A 16,916-nucleotide genomic window follows, 5' to 3' on the forward strand; every position below is an offset into this window, starting at 1 on the left:
ATATCTCTTTCACTGAGGAGCCTTGCTCTTTCTTCTAGACTAGGTTTGGCTTCTAGTTTTACCTTGAGACCACTACACAAGGTGCACTTGGAGAACTCACTTACCTTTGTTAGGGACACTTGTGGGTACTCTTTATTCCAAGTTCTACTAAACGATGACTTTGATAGCCTCTCCTCATGTCCCAACTGCTCAAGTGTTCCGTTGATTTCATTTAAAATGTCAACTTGCTTGAATATTGATGGAATCGACAACCTAGTTTCCCTTGAGCCATCTAGCATTGTTCTACTTTTCTGTGGCGCAGGCTCGGAGTTCATGTTCACAAATTCATCAAGTAGTGCTCTTGCTTCACTAGCATGTTGTAGGCCTCTCCTCAATACCCCTGTGTTTCCATGCAGATATTGACACACACCGGACTCAAACTTTTCCCTGTAAACGGTAAAAGGATGTCTTTGGTATACCATGCATCTCATACCATGCTCTGCAACAAACAATCACCCCATTTAACCTAAATTCATATTTAATTTTTTGAGCTGAATCATGATGCCAAGCTGTAGAAAGCACATCATATACATAATTTGTACGAAACTCCTGAGATTGTCCCCAAAAGTCTTGTCGTATCCTCATTAGTACATCACGATCGATTAGCTGACAACATTTTTTTGCACAACAATCAATGGATGAAATCCTTTGAACTGATTCACGTGACATATATAAGGCAGAAGCTGGTTGTGGTCTCTGCTTTGGAATCTTGTTTATGAAAGTGTAGCATCTTTTTGCAGAGGTTTGGGCAACAATAACCTTGACATTAGTTACATCTCCATCATTATCCTCATTACATACATCAGCATGTTCAACATGCATGCCATTAAGCGGAACATAGTGTTGCAATGGGCTCCCATCCAGCATTGTTAGCTATTTAATAGGCCATTTAATTAGGGTGATACTATGCACTTGCGGCATAGTTTGAAATTTATTTGCACTTTCAATAGCCACACCCACACAATCATCACCAAGTTGTTGAAAGTTGACACATTCAAATGGAAACACATATAAGATAGTCCCTTGATTGATAGTTTGCATCATGCTCTCATCCTTTAGAAGAACCATCTCATTCTTCCAAGATTGTCGGTTTTGCATGTCAAGTTCTGGAGATGTTATCGGTATTGCATCTACAATTGGAGGTTCCACAGGTTCTTCTTGATTTGCATCACTACATCTTTCACTCCACTCTCCAAATTCTAGCTCCCTTTTGTGAAAGGCCTTAAAAGCATTTTTGGCCAACGAACATTACTCCATAATGCATTTTTTAGATAAATGGTATCCATTGTAGGGAATGGTAGTTCCACATCCTTCAAGCATTCCTCCACAAGTAATGACACATTTCCTTGACCAATCTTTGTTCCACTACAAGTGGAATTTGGACCAATTCTACACACGCAGCCAATACCAACAGAATCATTGTTCAACATCATGTAGACCCTCCCTCCAGACTGGAAATCCATCCTGCACATAATCATGTTGGACTTGTTAAACTAGTAATCAAATCTAGCAAGAAATTTTTTTTAGTTTGGAACCTACATCAGACTCTACCATGAAGTATAGCTCTACCATGTGGCCGAGCTAGAACTAGCTCTATCATATGGTAGAGATAGAACCCATTGAAGACTATCTCTACTATGTGGTGGAGTTAAACTTCAAAGCATTCTAGCGATACCATGGTGTCTAGATAGATTATTTTGATATAGCTCTACTACATGGTAGAGCTAGATCAATGAATTCTAGCTCCGTTACATAATATAGCTACATTGATGCATTCTAGCTCCACCACATGATATAGCTACTAGATAGTAGAGCTAGTTCAATATATTCTAGCTCCACCACATGGTAGAGCTAGACCTCGAGGCATTCTAGGTCTACAACGTGGTTTACGGTACAGCTAGATTGATGCATTCTAACTCCACCACATGGTAGAGCTAGACCTTAAAGTTCTACGATGTGGTCTAGGTAGAATAGTACAGCTCTACCACGTGGTAGAGCTAGATCAAATACTTTGAGGTCTAGCTCTACCATGTGGTGGAGCTAGAATTGCATGTAAGGGGTCTAGGTCTACCATGTGGTGGAGCTAGAATGCATCGATCTAACTGTGTACCATGCAGATCAACAAAACCAATTATTCCAAGAAGAGACCTACTTCACATGTTAACAAGAACCAAGGAGCTAGAATTGCATTTGATCTTGCTCTAGAGCTGTCTTCTACCTAGACCACATCGTACAGCTGTAATTATTTGAGGTCTAGCTCTACCATGTGGTGGAGCTAATGCAGATCAATAAAACAAATTACTCCAAGAAGAGACCTACTTCACATGATGAGAACCAAGGATCTAGAAAAAAGGTCAGACTCCATTAGTCCTAAAAATCTATATAAACTTGTAGTCTCTCATTCAATGCAATTATAGAAGTGTTTATGTAATCATGGTTTGTGTGTGAATTGATCTTCCCTAGTCCTTGATACCTAACAATCTATGGTAGGAATCAATGTTTCAAATTCAGGGCTTGACAATGTTATAGGAATTGCATCTGTAATTGGAGGATCAGAATGATCCCCTTCTTCATCACTGCTACAGCTTTCATTTGATCAAATTAAGTTGCCATTCATGATAGTAGATTGCAAATAAATCTTTGGCCATCGAACGGCACTCTATGGAGAGATGAAGTATCCATTGTAGGAAAAGGTAGGACCACATCTTTCAAACATTCCTCCACTAGTATGGATACATTTCCTTGCCCTATCTTTGTACCAAAATCCCCTTGAATTTATACATATACTTTAACCTATAATAAAAGCTATAATCAAACTTATAAGCTTACAGTTATATTTATTAAATAAGCTATAATATAGTAGCATTAAAATAAGCTTTTATTAGCTACAAGTTACTATAATAAGCTATATAGTTATAAATATTAATATAATTTAAGTTACTATAAGTTATATAGTTATAGTTGTAGGTTAATATATAGGTTAATGTACATAATTTAAGTCACTATAGGTTATAATTTATAAACTTTAAATTATATAGGTTTATATATAAATAGGTTTGATTTATATAGCTATAGAAAGTTTATAAATATTAAGATATATTTAGTATAATTATAAACTATAAATAGACTAAATTAAGTTACTATAGTGAACCTATTAAACCTATTAATAAGCCAATTTATATATATCTTTAAGTCTATTTACCCAGCAGAGGAGCAGCCCCATGATCATATAAATACCATCGTTATGCATCTCATCTTCCATCTCCACATTCAAGCATAAGTGATTCAGTATTTAGCATCTTGGATCTTCATCGCTTGGAGCATAGAAGCATACCACATCATAATACACATCATCTAGAATTAGCCAAGGAGGAAGTGCTTGAGTCCCTTGTGTTTCTTAGCCTACAATAGATTTTATCATATTCATCCACTTCATCGTTTGCTCCAGCCATCAGGGTTTAAGTTACTATAGTATAAGCCTATTTATATAAATCTTTAAGCCTATTTATATAAACAAACCTATAAGCCTATTAATTATAAACTTTAAATATAAATATATCTATAAGCCTATTTATATAAACAATCTTATAAGCCTATTAAATTTTAATTTTTAAAGCACGCAACCTTAACCCATGGTGACCTTAACCCGTCTGCAAAACGCAACCTTATCCGCGTCAGACTCTCTCTGTGGCGTAGGTTGCTGTGGCCTTTCCCACTGTCAACAATCAAGCGCGCACCTAGTGCACGTGGTGGCTGATTTCTGGTGGGGACTAGATCTGAGAGGGGAGAAGAGAGCGAACAAAATTCAGGTTCGTTGGGCGCTCTGGCGTGCACGCGGCTGATTGATTTTGTCATGGGGCTCCCCGCTCTCTTTTTTTGTTTGATTCAGGTGCACTGGCAGCCAAGGTAAATGCTAAGCTTAGCCAAGCTTAGCTTATAGGCAGCAAACAACAGTAGTGAGAGGTATGCATAGCAAGCGTGCAGTGCGCAACAATACAGCCATGCGCCTCCCCACAGTTTGACAACAGGACCTGGTTTTCATGTATGGTGGAGGGGGCTGTTCTCATCGACGCCTTGATGCCTTCCACGATGCTCTCCGGAGCTTTCATGTCAGAAATTCTTTGACGGATGTTCCTGCCTTGGCTGTAGGGGTCGCTGTTACAGTATTTGTTGGAGTTGCGTAGATTTCTACTGCTTCTGCTCTCTAATATCTCCTGCTTCTACTCTCTACCAGCTTTTCACTACTGCCCGTATCAGTTTCAATACCTTCACAATCTCCCCCCCGGGGCCGTATCAGTTTCAACTAAGTGCAACCCAAATCTGTAGATTTAGGTTTTTTCTCTTCAACCATTCCTAGTTTTTTGAATTCTTGCATGCTTTTATTTTCTACTCTATGTTAATGTGTATGATGTGAATTTTAATTGACATGTTCAAAACTTTAAATCTAATCATAGATAATGATTTAATATGAGACAAAAAAATGTGTACCTTATTGTATCGTTGAATTTGATAATGGATGCGGTGATGTCCAAGTGCTAGTCTTGTCAATGACAAGATGGGAAAGGAGGTTTGTATTACACAAGCGACATGGACGTCAAGGAAAATTTGAAAAAGACCAAGATCATTTTAAATTTTAAAAGGGCGGAAAAATTTGAATTTAAAATTGGGCGGGATAATTTGAATGCTCTACCACATGCTAGAGCTGGAGAAATGCATTCTAGCTCTACCACATGGTAGAGCTGGAGTTGAAACGACTGAAACTAGTGCAAGATGACTTGAAATGACAAACCATCCATCTAGTATCGTACCTCTATCTTGACTTGAAGAGTCAAAAATCACCTACTCTTACCTACTAGGTCTTTCAAGGTTCTATCCTAGAGCATGCACAAAAGACCCCTCTCCACCTTCTTCATAGCATTGCTTCTCCCCTCTCTCCTTGCTTGAAATTGTACTTTCCTGCTCTTACACTCTAAGCATGAGATCTATGCAAGAGAGCTCTCATAATAATGCAAGATGTAGCTCCTATTGCAAGACCTAGCTCTATGCATGAGAGCTCTTTCACTTTTTACATGAGATCTATCCATGGGAGCTCTTATAATAATGCAAGATATAGCTCTATGTATGAGAGCTCTTATAATAATTAATGCAAGATCTAACTCTATGCATGTGATCTCTATGTATGAGAGCTCTTAATGCAAGACTTAGCTCTATGCATGAGAGCTCTTTCACTCTATACATGAGATCTATCCATGGGAGCTCTTATAATAATGCAAGATATAGCTCTAGCATGAGATGTATGTAAGAGAGCTCTCATAATAATGCAAGATCTAACTCTATGCATGTGAGATCTATGTATGAGAGCTTTGAATGCAAGACCTAGCTCTATGCATGAGAGCTCTTTCACTCTATACATGAGATCTATCCATGTGAACTCTTATAATAATGCAAGATATAGCTCTGTGCATGCGAGCTCTATGTATGAGTCTTTGAGATCTAAATGTAAGACCTAGCTCTATGAATGAGGTCTCTAATGCAAGACCAAGCTCTGTGCATGGGAGCTCTATGTATGAGAGCTCATAATGTAAGACCTAGCTCTTTGCATGAGAGCTCTAGTGCAATACCAAGATCTCTATAGCTCTCGTGCATGATATGAGAGATCTATGCATATGAGAGCTATTAATGCATGAGAGCTCTTACAATGCAAGAGGGATCTCATGCATGAGACCTCTTAGAGTACAAGAGAGCTCCATGCATAAGATCTCATGTATGACAACTCTATATGCATGAGAGCTCATCGATATGCATAAGAGCTGTCATGCATGAGATATATATGCATGACAGCCCTTTATGCATAGGAGCTCTCACAACAATGACTCGCACTTGATAATAGCTGATCTATATGCATGAGAGCTCTCTATGCATGAGATTTGCGATCTATATGCATGGGAGCTCTCACAATGAATCACACACAATGATAGCTCTATAGTTATGAGATCTATATGCATGGATCTCTCATGGCTGAGATCCATGCTTGAGAGCTTTATGTAAGATCTCCCACAATGCATGAAAACTCTCTATGCATGAGAGCTCTCACACCTTGCATAGATATATCCTAGATCTATATGCATGAGAGCCCTCTATGCATAATCGATAACACATGAATCAGAGTAAATACAAGTATGTAAATAATTCTCTATTGTGTTATTCTCTTGACCTCACGTCCTGACCATGCTTTGGTGTTAGGTCCTCACCACCTACCGAGTTGTGGTAAGCTCTAAAACCCAATGCTCTCTTTTTTACGATGCAACCCACAAGGGTGCTATGGGAGTTTTTTATAAGAGCATTAGAGATCTCATGGCTGCAAGAGATCTCTATGCATAAGATCTCTTATTTTCATTTATTTGCATTGAGTGTACGAGCTCTCGTGCACTGCATGATATCTCTATATGCATGTGAGTTCTCTATCCATGAGAGCTCTCATTTATTAAGAGCTCTTTTCCATGAGAGCTCTCATTTTCATTAGTGTAACCGCTCTCATGCATGAGAGCTACATAGAGTTCTCATGCATTGAGCTCATGCATGTGAGAGATTGTTATGCCTAGAGTGATCACATGCATGAGCTCAATACATAAGATCTCTCACATGTAAGAGCTTAATCCATGGATCTCTCACATACACACTACTCTCAATGCATAGAGCTCTCAAATGCATAGAACTCTCAGCGCATAGAGATCTCACATGCACATATCTCTCAATGCATAGAGCCCAATGTATGATAAGATACTGAAACATAGTTCATAATATGGTTTTTTTTGAAATTTTGCTGTATAGAAAATGTGATATGGGAACGACAAAGTGATACTAGTGGTCGGAAGGCAACACACCATGATGAAGTAACATTGATAATAACCCAAACGAATCCACTCTCCAAGCCCTCATCTCAAGAAATATGGATCTAGCAGATGGATTTAGTACATGATGTAGAGGATTTAGTACATGATGTGGTCTAGGTTGGATACAACTCTACCACGTGGTAGAGCTAGATCAAATGCAATTCTAGCTTCTTGGTTCTTGTCATGTGAAGTAGATCTCTTCTTGGAGTAATTGATTTTGTTGATCTGCATGGTACACAGCTAGACCGATGCATTCTAGCTCCACCACATGGTAGAGCTAGATCGGATGCAATTGTAGCTCCTTGGTTTTTGTCATGTGAAGTAGGTCTCTTCTTAGAGTAATTGGTTTTGTTGATCTGCATGGTACACAGCTAGATCTAGGTTGCTTGCCACACATTTATCCATGCATGATTCGAATTTCATGCCTCTTCGGCGCGGTTTGGGCCACGGTTGAAAATTTCTGCCATTTGGCACTCTCGTGCATCTTTTTCGAGAACCCGGATTCGGATAGTTAGAAATTGAGGATCCGGGACCCCATCAGAGAACGGACCACACGGACTTGTGCTAGGGAAGTTGCTCTATGTCCACATCACTCCGTGCACAGATTTGGGCATCGCAATCACTTCTCCTAGCACGTCAAAGTTGGGTCCCAGTGCCATTCAACACACTTGTTTATCTCCTTGGTTCTCCTCATGGTCTCTTCTTGGAGTAATTGGTTTTGTTGATTTTCATGGTACACAGCTAGATCAATGCATTCTAGCTCTACCACATGGTAGAGCTAGACCTCAAATGCAATTCTAGCTCCACCACATGGTAGAGCTAGACCTCAAAGCAGTTTAGCTCTACGATATGATGTGGTCTAGGTTGGATACAACTCTACCACGTGGTAGAGCTGGATCAAATGCAATTCTAGCTTATTGGTTCTTGTCATGTGAAGTAGATCTCTTCTTGGAGTAATTGATTTTGTTGATCTGCATGGTACACAGCTAGATCGATGCATTCTAGCTCCACCACATGGTAGAGCTAGATCGGATGCAATTGTAGCTCCTCGGTTCTCGTCATGTGAAGTAGGTCTCTTCTTAGAGTAATTGGTTTTGTTGATCTGCATGGTACACAGCTATATCCGGGTTTCTTGCCACACATTTGTGTTGATCTGCATGGTACACAGCTAGATCTGGGTATTTGACGGCCTCTGTCGATAGCTCCAATGCTACCCACAAGCTTTCAAGCTGCAAGCACATCCCAAAGCATGCCATCCGACAACATCCTGTTCAAACAAATCAGTGCTTTGTCACCCCGATTGTAATCAGCATACCCAGTAATAAGTTTAGTCCATGAGACGACACAATGAACTGGTAGTGTGTCAAACACTCTTGGTTTTGTTGCAAGCCATGCCCACTTGGGAAACATATCGAGCAAAACATTGTCCATGATAGGATCTTGTTATAGTCCCTCTTTGACAATCCTTTCATGCACTTGCTTGCCCCTAGCTAGGGCTCCTATGTTACCACAAGTTGGCAGAGTGCAACAAATCGTGTTCGTGTTTAGATGCATTCTCTCACTTTGTACTTGTCTCAAGCAATTTAATGCTGCCTTGTTGAGCTCTTCAATCAACATATCTAAGGATCAGAGCATTCTGGGGAGCTACATTCCATACTAATAGTTTATCACCCCCATCTTGTGTTGCTGCAAGGAACCCACATCTGCGGAGAAACTTCTCATCAGCTGATACCAGATCATCCTGATTGTCTACCCCATGAGGGAAATCCCCGATGAAGTGCTAGAGGCATCCTAGGGCATCACCTGGCTCTTTCGGCCTTCGTGCTCCCTCATCCCTCATCCCAACCATCCCATCATCATGGCTAAAAATACTATTTGGATCATCTGTGACATTCTATGGGCTCTTGCATCCACACTGCTCCTCCACAACCTGACTACTCTTGTCATGTATCTCAGCATCTGAGACATCATCCACCATGCTCTCCGGCATACCTATCGGAGGGTTGTGCACATGGGAGGGCATTCCCAGGATCCCTCGGCCACACAACTCCTCCACTACCTCACCTTGTACCTCATCCATGGTTGCGTGATGCAACCTTTCCAGGTCAATTATTCGAGCATCCTCAAAAGTGCTAAGACCACTGCATCCGAAACAACAACACATGGATTTCCATGCTCTTGGGGAGCATTTGCTGATGACCTTAGCTCTATGGAATGGAGATCACATAGAGCTTTTCTGTGTGCAAGGATGTAGGCTAGATCCCTACCATATCCGCTAGGATTCTTGGCAAATTACATACCCATATCCATGGGGTAATCCAGTTCATTCTCACTTTTATCAAACTCAAATTCATGTTCATACTTGTCACTCAAGGCATCCACTACTTCTTGAAACATTCGAATGCAACGAATGTTGGAGTAGGATTTGTTGCTTTTACCATCATGATCTGCATGCCAATGCTATGCCTTATCGTCGAGAAAATCTGAAAATTCTTCCAACTCCTCCTGTACTTCCTCCATTTCATCATAGTCGGATGCATTCTCGAAGTTCTTCACAATCTAATACAACTTCTTGCATAAATCCGGCCTGCAAAATTTGATGCATGTTTCTTTCTTGGAACATGGGTCACACAAGTATGGGCAATCTCTGGTGGAATGACCACGGTGCAAGCAAATAGCACACTCCTTCTTGTTTTTAGCCATTCAAGCAAGGCTAGATCATGGCAACGCTAGGCTACAAACCTTGTGAGGTTATGGCTAAAGGAAAAGGGGACCAAACTTTCTCAGGCACAAAAGGGAAACAAAGGATCTCATGCCTTCTGAGAAAAGACATTGAGCAAGATGAGCTCTGCCAGAATGTTCCTAGTGGTAGGATTCCTGCTATGATGAATTCCTTGTTTCCAAATGAACAGCCTTGCAACAACGGAAGCGGATGAAAATAGTTGTGATGGGACACTCCTTGTGCTAGTTAATCCAATTTTGCTGATTAGAACATCCTTCTATGCTTCAAGAAGATTTGTGAGGATCAGGTCTTGCGTGGTATGCTTAGTCCTTGTGAAGGAATGCATCTGGAACATCATGAGTTTTCAAGAATAGAGGCTGGCACTTGATGAAAAAGGCTAGGCTATGCCTCTCAAAGCCTTAATACTCTCAAGTGAATCTGAATGTGGCAGCCACATCATCTTTGAAACTTTTCCTATCATATGGTTTGTAGATAGCATCAACAAACTTTGCCCTTGGTATGGTTGACCTTGGGTGATCTGGGATTGAGAAGTGGTGCTTACTCGTTGGTCGGGAAGGCTTTGCAGACGTAGCCGATTCACGAGCATGTGAGGTGGTCAAGCGCTGGTGTAGCACCTCCTCATCGGTAATGACCTGAGGACTACCTACTCCTATGTCAGTGTGTGGTATCAGTGTGTGGTATCATGGGCCAGCTGCACTATCCCCACTTATGTTGCCTTCACTAATAATAAGGAATGCATCAAGGACACCTCCTCATCGGTAATGACCTGAGGACTACCTACTCCTATGTCAGTGTGTGGTATCATGGGCCAGCTGCACTATCCCCACTTATGTTGCCTTCACTAATAATAATAAGGAATGCATCAAGGACACCGCCAAGAACCAGGGCGCACTGAACCCGACTAACCATCTTACTGGCTAGTACGTGCCGGCCAGCCGGCCAGCCTATGACTTCTGTCAAGTACAACCAATTTATAGAGCTAGCAAATGGTCATAGGTTCATATCAAATCTGTCAGACAATGAGAGTATAGTGGGTGAGAGGGGTATTTATCAGGTGGCCAAAAGCAAGGATAGAAATAGCCAGAGAGAGCAATCTCAAGTAATTTCTGCTAAATGACGCCACAAACACATTGGATGCAAAAGCAGAGCTACTGGTGTAAGCAATGGAGAAGGAAGCTGTGGGGAGGATAATCTACTTAAGATTTTGGAGAAAGTAGAGCTTCATCTCCCAAAGGCGTTATGGGTTTCTCTATTGTGGGTCGCAAAGGTGTTAATGGGGAAATGACCTAACAGAGAAACCAAAAAAAAGAAACAGGAAAAAGGAACAAAACACAGAGAAAAAACAAAGAGAGAAAGAGTCTCCATTGTTGCTTAGCCAAAATCCATGATTCTCAAAATGATACATAAAGGCTTATACAAAAAGTTCCAAGGTAGATGATGGCCCAAGGTAGGTGAAGCGTGCCGGTCATCAATGTCCACATCATTTCGTGCACGGATTTGGGCATCGCAATCAGTTCTCCCAGTGCGTCAAAGTTGGGTCCCAGCGCCATTCAACACACTTGTTTATCTCCTTGGTCTTGTCATGGTCTCTTCTTGGAGTAATTTGTTTTGTTGATTTGCATGGTACACAGCTAGATCAATGCATTCTAGCTCTACCACATGGTAGAGCTAGACCTCAAATGCAATTCTAGCTCCACCACATGGTAGAGCTAGACCTCAAAGCAGATGTGGTCTAGGTTGGATACAGCTCTACCACGTGGTAGAGCTAGATCAAATGCAATTCTAGCTTCTTGGTTCTTGTCATGTGAAGTAGATCTCTTCTTGGAGTAATTGATTTTGTTGATCTGCATGGTACACAGCTAGATCGATACATTCTAGCTCCACCACATGGTAGAGCTAGATCGGATGCAATTGTAGCTCCTTGGTTCTCGTCATGTGAAGTAGGTCTCTTCTTAGAGTAATTGGTTTTGTTGATCTGCATGGTACATAGCTAGATCGGGGTTGCTTGCCACACATTTTTCCATGCATGATTCGAATTTTATGCCTCTTTGGCGTCGTTTGGGCCACGGTTGGAAATTTTCGCCATTTGGCACGCTCGTTCATCTTTTTTAAGACCCAGATTCGAACAGTTAGAAGTTGAGGATCCAGGACCCCATCAGAGAACAGACCACACGGACTTGTGCTAGGGAAGTTGCTCTATGTCCACATCACTCCGTGCATGGATTTGGGCATCGCAATCACTTCTACTTCTGCTAGCACTTCAAAATTGGGTCCCCGGCGAAGATAGTGCAAAATCGCCATAACAAAGTTTCGGATCCGAAATGAGTCCCAATCACATCTGAACACAACAAGAAAGATCCGGGTTGCTTGCCACACATTTGTCCATGCATGATTCGATTTTCATGCCTCTTCCACACCGTTTGGGCCACGGTTGGAAATTTCCGCCCTTTGTCACGCTCGTGCATCTTTTTGGAGAACGCGGATTCGGACAGTTTAGAAGTTGAGGATCCAGGACCCCATCAGAGAACGGACCACACGAACTTGTGCTAGTGAAGTTGCTCTATGTCCACATCACTCTGTGCATGGATTTGGGCATCACAATCACTTCTCCTAGCGCATCAATGTTGGGTCCCGGCAAAGATAGTGCAAAATCGACATAACAGAGTTTCGGATCCGAAATGAGTCTGAATCGCATCTAAACACAACAAGAAAGATTTGGGTTGCTTGCCACACATTTTTCCATGCATGATTCGAATTTCATGCCTCTTCGGTGCGGTTTGTGCCAGGGTTGGAAATTTCCGCCATTTGGCATGCTCGTGCATCTTTTTCGAGAACCTGGATTCGGACAATTAGAAGTTGAGGATTCGGGACCCCATCAGAGAATAAACCACACGGACTTGTGCTAGGGAAGTTTCTCTATGTCCACATCACTCTGTGCATGGATTTGGACATCGCAATCACTTCTCCTGGCGCGTCAAAGTTGGGTCTCGGCAAAGATAGTGCAAAATCGCCATTACAAGGTTTCGGATCCGAAATGAGTCCGAATCGCATCTGAACACAACAAGAAAGATCCGGGTTGCTTTCCACACATTTGTCCATGCATGATTCGAATTTCATGCCTCTTCGGTGCGGTTTGGGCCACGGTTGGAAATTTCTGCCATTTGGCACGCTCGTGCATCTTTTTCGAGAACCCGGATTCGGACAGTTAGAAGTATCTGAACACAACAAGAAAGATCCGGGTTGCTTGCCACACATTTGTCCTTGCATGATTCGAATTTCATGCCTCTTCGGCGCCGTTTGGGCCCCTGTTGGAAATTTTTGCCATTTGGCACAATCGTTTGCATCTTTTTTGAGAACCAAGATTCGGAGAGTTAGAAGTTGAGGATCCGGGACCCCATCAGAGAACGGTGTGAGGTGAAAAAAAGAAAGAAAACCCTGCCTCTATAGCCCTTCCACCTCGCAAACTTGGAAACACTACCACGAACGGGGCACCACCAGCCCACCGGCTGGAACACTCTCTCACCATCCAACCCACGCCAGACAGACAGCATAAAACAGGGGTACCATCGATCAAGCAAACACCCAACAATATATTCCCAGATCAAAACATTATACAAGCTTCTCCCGACACAGAAGCCTTACTCACACTTTACAAACACACACTCAGACCTGTCAGCTTTGAGGATACACCACATCCCCAATCACCACGAACACTCTCGCCTGCCTGCTGTACCAATCACACCAGAAAGAACCCGGCCACTCTCACTTCAGAAGGCGCCCACACCAGCTAACCCTCAAGTCTCTCTGCAGCCCATCTACTCTGCATGTGTCGTCAGCAGAGCAGCTACACCATCATCTCTCTCTCACTCTCTCTGTGCTGCAGCCTTGCACAAACCCAGGCAGCTTATCTGCCCTGCTACTACTGGCCCACCACCAAGCAGCAACACCTGCCTCTGTCTCTGCCTTCACTCGGCACCCTGCTCTGTCCACTCTCGGCTCCTAGGCAGCCCACACCAGCCACCGGCCTTCTACCATATCCACAGCCACACGCTGTCCACTCTCACTGACCGAACCCTTCACGGCAACTTCCCTGTAGTCGCCGTTTCTCAGCCCCTCATCCAGCTGCGGCTTCACCAAGCCCGTCCTCTCTGCTTCTGCGCATCGAGCTGCCCTGCAACTCTTCTTTTACATCTCAAAGGTGGCCAGTTTCACACGTCGGCCCCTCTCTCTATCATCGCCAGTCACCAGCCTCCAAACACATCCTAGGCGGCTCCCTAGACAGCCAGGCGGGTCTCCTCTACGTCCTGCTTCTCTGGCAGCAAAAAGCAACGTAGCCAAGGCCACCTTCACATGTTGGCACCACAGTTCTTGCATTCCCCATACGGCCACGCGTGCCCTTCATCAGCACCTCTAGCTGCGCTAACCACGTTTCCCTCTACTTCCAAAGCTGGCGTCGCTGCAGCGGCTTCTCTCTCGGTCCGCTTCCAGCTTCCACCGACGGCGACCTCAACCATGTCTGCCCACGCGAAGCTGCCACCAGCCACCAACACACACGCTGTCCTCAACCAATCTCTACACAACGACTACACCACGTCTCCCACGGCTCTGTCCGTGTCTGTGGTGGCTGCACTTCACAAAGGGGGCCCAGCCTCCAGTCGTCGTCGCCCGCTTTGCTCCTTGTGCAATCCTGCCGTTGCGCCCAAGAAAAACCCCCCCCTTCTACACACGCTCCTGGCCTTCTCCCGTCTTGCGGCTGTGCCCGAGACCCCACTGTTGCGCCCAAGAGAGTCTCTTTTTCTCTGTCATCCACCTAAAGCTCCATGTGGCCTTCAATTTTATGGCCACGTTTTTTATATCCTCATTTATTATTATTTTTTTTAAGGCCTATAAGATGGCCTCCATATACTTTCCAATATACCATGTCCAAGCTATATTGGCCATCATCCATTATTACTCCCATGCTTCCCATATACTCAAATGCGACCTTCTCGAGTACCCACTCCACTTAAGGGAACGCATACACATTTCAAGGCGACCAAGCAACTGAAACCACCTCCAGCCAACTACATTCAGGACAGGCCTGCACGAGCCTCAAAACAAATCCAACCACCACACTGAACACCTGGCAACACCCTTAAAACCAAACTCTTCACAATTCCCACGCATCCATATGTACACGAGCCCAGAATACCACTCAGAAAAACGCCTGACATACTTTGCCACCCCCCCATCTGCTAGAGCATTCATGCTCAGCAGCATTCAACATAGTCCGATAGCTATCCACCAGGATCAAAAGGAAACAGCAATTCACCATCCCATTCCCCAGCATCCTTGAAACACCATGGCTGCATCACTGCATACCAAACATCAACCACGTGCATCATAAAATCATTTCCATTCATCATCTTATCAGCATTCACCGACTCTGACCACACAGCATCATCTTCAAGCCTTTTCTCTTCACCGACAACCAACCTCCTCATCTTCAAAACCTGTGGCATTTCAGCATCTAGCATCCAATTCATCAACACTAGTGAAGGCCAGGTTCCAGCATCTTGACTTTTTTCCACACAAATATCCACATCCTCTCCAATGGGAGTGTCCACAAGCACTTCCAGCTCTTGCACTTCAGGCATCTCTTCACAACCATATAGCTCACCTGGTTCAGAACCCTTATCATCCAGGGACTTTGCCTTTAGCATCTCAGCAACACGCAAAGAAGCCTTAGCTACATTCTCGACCATGTCAGCATCCATCTCCACCTCTGGTTCCTGCTCATCAAGGCTAGCAACTCTTCAGATATCATCCTCAGGCATACTACTCTCCTCACAATGCTCTTCATCAGCCAAATCAACATGCATACTTTCTTGAGTGCTGCCAACCTCCCTGGTATCATCGTCCAAAGACTCCCCAGCACCTAATGCATCAAACAGAAAAACATCCATACCTTCTATCGTAGGTACCATACCACCATCCAGCTGTCCAAGAAAATCCATGAGAATGGAGTCTTCCTCCATGTTCTCCACATCCGCATCACATGCCATCTTCACTTCATCAGAAGTCTCTACCCCATCCTCCTCCCTTGTAGAATCTGACAAAGAATCATCCTCAGAACATCCTGTATCCAGCTCCTCTTCCTTCTTATCATCAGCCAATCCCAAGGCATCATCCCCTTTACTTCCCTGTGCATGCATGTCATCCAAATCCTCCAAATGGTCTTCAATAGGGCCTTCCAACTCACTGTCCTGTACAGCCATGACGTTCCCATCCAAAGAAGAATCCACTGGCAACTCCTCATCTGCACTTTTCTCCTTCACTTGCTTCTCATCCACCTGCACCTGCTTTAAAGACTTTGAAAAGAAATCAGAAGGCACATAAAACATACCCCTTTGCACCTGTATCGGCCTTTGAGGCTCCTGTCTAATCAAGCTTTGCATAGGACTCTTATCCACCTCAACCAAATTCACATGCATATCCCTCGCAGACACAACCCCTTCATACGGATAAATACCCATCTCCATCTGCTTCAAAACCTTGCCTTCCTTTTCCCTAGCAACCCTAACTGCATCATCAAATGACTTGGGATTCTTTAACTCAACCCTGACCCTTAAATGGGGTAACAGACCATCAATAAACAAGCTCTTCTTCAAAAACATTGGAGGAATTTCCTGCTTCAATGTCATACACCATTTACTCCACAAACATGTAAATTCCTTCACAAAATCATCCAGTGATTGCCCATGTACCTACTTCAAGAGGCTCAACTCCTGCCAAAGCACACTAGGATCCTCCACCTGCTGAAAACGCTCCAAAAGGCCTTCTTTCAACCTGTCTAGGGTCAAAACACCATCATCCTGTGCTTCAAAATCCTTGAGCCAGCTTCGGGCATCTCCCTTCAAAAAAATCCTTATCAGCTTCAGAACCTGCTCTTCATCTGTCACATGATTGCTAATGCATGCCAACTCCATCTACTCCAAAAAGTCACACACATCTTCTCCCTTCCTGCCATGAAACTCTGGATAAGACCACATCATGACAACCTGTACCAATCCCTGAGCTCTCCTCAATGGAACACACGCCCTTCCAGGCAAAGAACAATGCCAGAGCAACTCCTCAGTGGGGGCACTAGAAGGATGTGAGGTGAAAAAAAAAACCCTGCCTCCATAGCCCTTCCACCTCGCAAACTTGGAAACACTACCACGAACGGGGCACCACCAGCCACCGGGAACACTCTCTCACCA

Source organism: Cibotium barometz, chromosome 12, assembly GCF_041138505.1.
Source record: "Cibotium barometz isolate CiBa-2024 chromosome 12, ASM4113850v1, whole genome shotgun sequence".
In the NCBI taxonomy this organism is placed as follows: domain Eukaryota; kingdom Viridiplantae; phylum Streptophyta; class Polypodiopsida; order Cyatheales; family Cibotiaceae; genus Cibotium; species Cibotium barometz.